The 6,000-nt window shown below is 40.0% G+C and overlaps 1 protein-coding gene across 1 annotated transcript in view; it reads left to right on the top strand.

The window, feature by feature from the left end:
* The first annotated feature begins 5,499 nt into the window (after nucleotides 1-5,499).
* Nucleotides 5,500-6,000, top strand: part of COL6A5 (collagen type VI alpha 5 chain) — a 143,306-nt gene continuing 142,805 nt past the window's right edge. The window contains exon 1 of the mRNA XM_082684413.1: nucleotides 5,500-5,671. The gene's annotated coding sequence lies outside the window, so the exon portion shown is untranslated. The remainder of the gene's footprint in view (nucleotides 5,672-6,000) is intronic.

Raw genomic sequence — 6,000 nt, 5'->3', positions numbered from 1 at the left:
TAAAATCTAATTTGTCTGATATAAGTATTACCACCCCAGCTTTCTTTTGATGTCCATTAGCATGGCAAATGGTTTTCTACCCCCTCACTTTCAATCTTGAGGTGTCTTTGGGTCTAAAATGAATTTCATGTAGACAGCATATTGATGTTTTTGTTTTTGTTTTTGTTTTGTTTTGTTTTCCCATCCTGCTGCCCTAGGTCTTTTGCATGGGGCATTTCGCCCATTTACATTCAGGGTAACTAACTATTGAAAGATATGAATTTAGTGCCATTGTATTGCCTGTAAGGTGACTATTACTGTATATTGTCTCTGTTCCTTTCTGGTCTCTTACTTTTAGGTTCTCTCTTTGCTTAGAGGACCCCTTTCAATATTTCCTGTAGGGCTTGTTTGGTGTTTGCAAGTTCTTTTAGTTTTGGTTTGTTCTGAAAGCTTTTTATCTCTCCTTCTATTTTCAATTACAATCTAGCTGGATATAGCATTCTTGGCTGCTTATTTTTTTCATTTAGTGCTCTGAATATATCATGGCAGTCCTTTCTGGTCTTCCAGGTCTCTGTAGATATGTCTGTTGCCAATCCAATATTTCTGCCATTGTATGTTACACACCTCTTGTCCCTAGCTGCTTTTGGAGTTTCTCCTTGTCAATGAGCTTTGTAAGTTTTACTATTAGATGATGGGGTATGGACCTATTTTTATTGATTTTGAGGGGAGCTCTCTGTACCTCCTAGATTTTAATGCTTGTTCCCTTTGCCAAATTAGGGAAATTCTCTGCTATAATTTGGCCCAATATACTTTCTGCTCCCCTATCTCTTCTTTTTCTTCTGGGGTTCCAATTATTCTAATATTGTTTTGTCTTATGGTATCACCTATCTCTCAGATTCTCCTCTCATGGTCCAGTAGTTGTGTGTTTCTCTCTTTCTCTGGTTCTTTATTCTCCATCATTTGGTCTTAATATCACAAATTCTCTCTTCTGTCTTATTTATCCTAGCAATAAGAGCCTCCATTTTTTTATTGCACCTCATTAATAACTTTTTTTTTCAACTTGGTTAGATTTTAGTTCTTTTATTTCTCCAGAAAGGGATTTTCTAGCATCTCCCATATGTTTTTCTGAACCTAGTTAATATCTTGATAATCGTCATTCTGAACTCTAGTTCTGACATATTACTCTTATCCATATTGATTAGGTCTTTAGCTGTTGGTACTGTTTCTTGTTCTTTTTTTTTTTTTTTTTTTATGGTGAGTTTTTCTGCCTTGTCATTTTATCCAGATAAGAAGAGATGAATGAGAGAACATGTTGAATCAGGAGCAGAAACCCATAATCATAAGGGTTTCTATGTTTCAATCCTCCCCCTTGGTTCAACTGTTATTCCTCTCTCTCTCTCTCTCTCTCTCTCCATATATATATATATATATATATATATATATATATACACACACACACACTCACATACACAAAAACACACACACATATATATATTTGCTTTTTAGACACATAGACACATACACACAAACACACACACATACACATGTATATGTTTGTGTATACATATATATGTAACACACATATATACATATACTATATATGTGTGTGTGTGTATGTGTGTGTGTTTGTGTGTGTGTGTCTAAAAGCAAACATTGCTTTCTCCTCCATTATAGCCAAAGTGGGCACAGTCACTGGGCACAGTCTCCAGTGAGTGACAGGTCTTGCACGCCACCCAGTGTTTGCATTACAAGCAGTGAGAAAGCATCTACAGTGCTATATCCTTTCTTATTTGGGATCAGTTGAAAATCCACTGAGCTTGGGGTGTGTGGGCTTTCCTTCCTTGCAGAGTCCTCTCTGTCTTTAATTCTTGTAGTTTCTCTTTCAGTAACATCACATCCTGCACACTCTAGGCAAAGGCAAAGAAAATTTTAGTCCAGATTTTTGCTATATCTAAAATATTCACATTCTCTCCTGTAGAGGAATGCTTTGCTATAAAGACCTCTGCTATTGAGTATGAAATCACTAATTATTGTCCTCTGATGTGTGCTGTGAAATATGCCATTTCCACCATAGAGGGGAAAAAATGTTGTACAAAATGACTTTTGAGACAAGACTTCAGATAAGCACAGTGGAAGAAGGTAGTATTTATTGAGCATCTACTATGTGCTGTACACAGTCATATTAGACATAAGTGACAGATCCAGACTTCACAATAATTTGTAGCATAGATATTATCCATGGTTAGTAGATGGGGAATCTGACAGAAAGAGATAAAGTTACCTGCTCCAAATCACACAGCCAATAAAAAACAGCTGAGCTTTAAACCAAGCTTGATTATGTTCCAAGGATTAAGCGCTTGGCCACCCTGTTAAGACACATGACTACAGTATTTCATTGAATTCTTATCACACTGTTGTATGGCAAACACAATTTTCTCCACCATTTTTACATCATGTCACCATCAAAATTCATAGTATAATTCAGATGGTGTTGCATTAACAGAGATAGCACATGTTCCCCACAATAGCTTGGGAATATATAATAAAATTGTTATTCTTATTCAACAGGATTTTTAAAAAGATATTTTATCATATTTTCAATACCTTTAAAATCAAGGGGGAGAAACAAAATTGAAATTGGCTTTGGACTCTTTAAAAATGCTCATAGTTATCATTCTTGATGGCTAAGTCAAGGGAACTTGGAGTTTGGTATTTTAGGCTTCTTCTTACTGTAGGATCTGAGGGCAGGCTTCCCCTGAGGGTGCCACAAAAGAATGTTGACTGTTTTGATTTGAAGCGACTTGGGAAATAGCCAATACAAGGACACTCATGAAAGTATGTTGGCTTAGTTATCAATATTGCATTTTATTTATTAATTTTTCTACCTACTGGTATATAGGCATGACAGAGTGACACTGAGACACTTGGTGAGAGAAGTGTTTTCTTTTTTCCCCATATTTTAATAATTTTGATTGTATCATGGTGAAAGTCAATCATGTTTATTTAGATTATCTTGCATTCAAAATCATCTTGCATATTTCTGGTAGCACAGGTTTCATGTTTTTGGAAATGCCACCAATATTTCTCAGTGGGAACTAAAGAATGAAGGCTAGAACACAATTTGATATTATCTTGTTAATACTAATCTTTGATATTATCTTGTTGATATTAATAAACAAGATATTATCTTATTATTTAAAACAATTTCAAAAATCCGAGACTGTTGAGGTTGGGTTAATGAACAATAAATATAACTAGTGGTGAATTCTCTGGAAAACATTTAATATTCTTTCCACAATTCAGAAAGTCTGGATTCCTATTATTTTATTCAGTAACTTTTCTTTTTCTAGAGAAGATGGCAATTTTCTAAAGAAAATGAGACCAAGGTCAGATACATGTATTATAAGTCCAATTAGGCTATTTCCTTTATTAGGAAATAGAAAACTTGGTGATTTTAGTGTCTAAATTTCTTCAAATATTCAGCTTGAAAGTCCTACTTTCTCAAACAAATTAATGAGGTTAATTCTTCCTTAGGAGGATAAATATAATTCTCAATCGAATGCAAACTTGGCATTATAATTTGTCTAGGGAGAAAGCTTGTTTAAATTTTACAACCAAAAGAAAAGAAAAGGCGTGTTGATTCCGTGGAAAAGGTTGTAGATTCCCAAGTCACTTCTGTGTCATATTGTGGTCATAAAAACTACATTGGAATTGTATTGTAAGTAAAAACATCCCTACAATAATACTTTCCAGAAAAGTTACTCAAAGAAGCCAACTTCCTTTGACTCCAATGCTATTTGAATACTACTTCACTAATTGTGAAGAAAAGGTCCGACCCTTCTCCTGAAGTTCAACTGCCTTCTTTTTCTCCCTCTGGATTTTACTCTGGATTGAGAAGGAAGGTTCAATATATAAATCCTTGTACACTGTGGGTGTATGGACACAGCATGAGCAAGACTTCCACTGGGGCCAAGCGTGAATGTGAACTGGAAATATAATTTGTCCCCAAGACTTCAGTCTTTGGAGCTTTCAGCCTTCAGTGTCGCTCGCTGTGTTTCACTCTGATGGCCAAGGGCACATTCCCCATTAGATTCTGCATAGAATCTGAGACTCACTGATATTGATGTTGGTGGGGAGTGCCTCTCAACCAGGGAAATCATTCTATGGAAACTGGAGGTTTTTTCCTGATTATGTTCTAGAAACAATGCTGTGTGGTGTTTTACAAAGAGCACGGCCTCCCATCTCCCCCAGCCATTCTGCTTTATTGGGTTTTGATGTTTCTTGTTACATCACTTGGAGGAGTGTTGAGGCAGATCATGTTTGATAGAACAGGTCTGGTGGGTGGAACCAGGGATGGTGAACACTCACAGCATACCTCCCCACCCCTAACATACAGGCACACAAACATGCTTACCCCTTAGTAGAGAGAGGAACCAAGTAAGCAGGTTAGGGGGCTTTGCCCCCTGTGGTCTAGGCTGAGACCTCCTCCCCAAATTGAACAAGACTGTGTTCAAGTCCAGGATTTCAGGATGTTCTGTGCAGAGCATCCCATAATCCTGATTGTATTAAGTGGGTTCCAGAAGTCCAGGACACCTTTGGCTTTGAGCAAATACACCATCTTCTGAGAAAAACCATTTTTCCTCCTTGTTAATAAAAAAAGAAGAAAGTTATTAGATTACTTCTATTTGGGTTCTTTTTGTTTAAAAAACTGATAATAAAGGGGAAAAGTCCTGAGAGCCTTCATTCATCTGCCTTCTCTCCATCCTTCCAACACCATCCCTTCTGAGAAATTCTTGGAATCCTTCTAATTTACTTCAGAAGCAGTCCCAGAATCCAGCAGCCTAGTCCCTCAGAGGTCCATGTTGAGCAAGGGGGAGCTCCCATCTCTCATGTTTCCTCTTGGCTTCTTAATAAACTCTCATCAGAGCAAGTGATTTCAGCAATACAGGGCACTGACAGAATTCAAGGGCAGCAGCTGGGAATACGTGTGCATATAAAATCTCAGCTGTGAGCGCATGCCCAGGAAAAAACAAGCAAACAAGCCCCTCATCTAAGAATAGGCAGTGTTTTCCAAGTTCTTCGTTGTGATCTGTGCTAAATCACATCTTCATTTTTGTTGCCTGCTCCACTTTCCAACTTTGCTCTTGCTGGGAGCTCTGGGAGGAAACTGCGACCTTAACGTAGGTGTTCTCCACTCGCCCCCTGTCCCCCAGCTTCCCCTCTTTGGGCATTTAGTCTGCTTCTCTGCAGGAGGGCTCTGTAGATACCAGTGAGCAAATCCTTGGAGCTAAACAGTGAGTCTGCAGTCCAAGCAGCAGCAGTGACCTCAGCTCAGCGGCCGGCAGATAAAGGCTGCCCTCGGTTTCTGAGAAACTTCTCCAGTTCTTTTGGCAGCCCCCGGCTTCTCCGGAATCATTGCTAAGCCAACAGGCAGCTGGAGCGTCTCTGGACACTCACATGAAAACCCGAGAGCAGTTAAAAGCCCCAGCCAGTAGGGCAGCCTGGCCAAGGTCAAGGGTCAGCAGTGGCTATAAAGGGCTGCTGCTGGGTACCACCTGCGGCGCAGCGCGGACCCTGGGTCCTTGCGTGTGCTCCCTCCTGTCCTCCTCCTCCGTGGGCACTCTGAGGACCTCTGCAGAGCTGGGGGTTGGTCCCTGAGATTCTGAGCGGCCCCCGACCCAGGGAAAATTCGGTGAGTGTGAGGTGTGGTGGCTTGAGGCCCAAGGGCGGGAGGAGAGCGCAGAGGGCCTATATGCCGGTCTGAGTGAGTTTATTCCCAGTGATTTTGCACCTGTGAGATGCACTAAAATCCTGGCTCTAAGGAATCTGGCAAATGGTTGAGACTAGGTTCTTAAAGGCTAGGCTTTTAGAATCAGAGAGGACATTAGAGCAGTGCTATTTGAAGTATGAGGCAAGGACCTCCAGCATCCCCATCCCCTGGGGCCTTGTTAGAAATGCAAATTCTCGGGCCCCAAGAGAGGTCAGCTGAACCAGAATCTCTGCGTATGGGGCCCAGGAATG

The sequence above is a fragment of the Mustela nivalis genome (assembly GCF_964662115.1).
Source record: "Mustela nivalis genome assembly, chromosome: 1".
In the NCBI taxonomy this organism is placed as follows: Eukaryota; Metazoa; Chordata; class Mammalia; order Carnivora; family Mustelidae; genus Mustela; species Mustela nivalis.
This window is presented reverse-complemented; position numbering and strand designations above follow the sequence as displayed.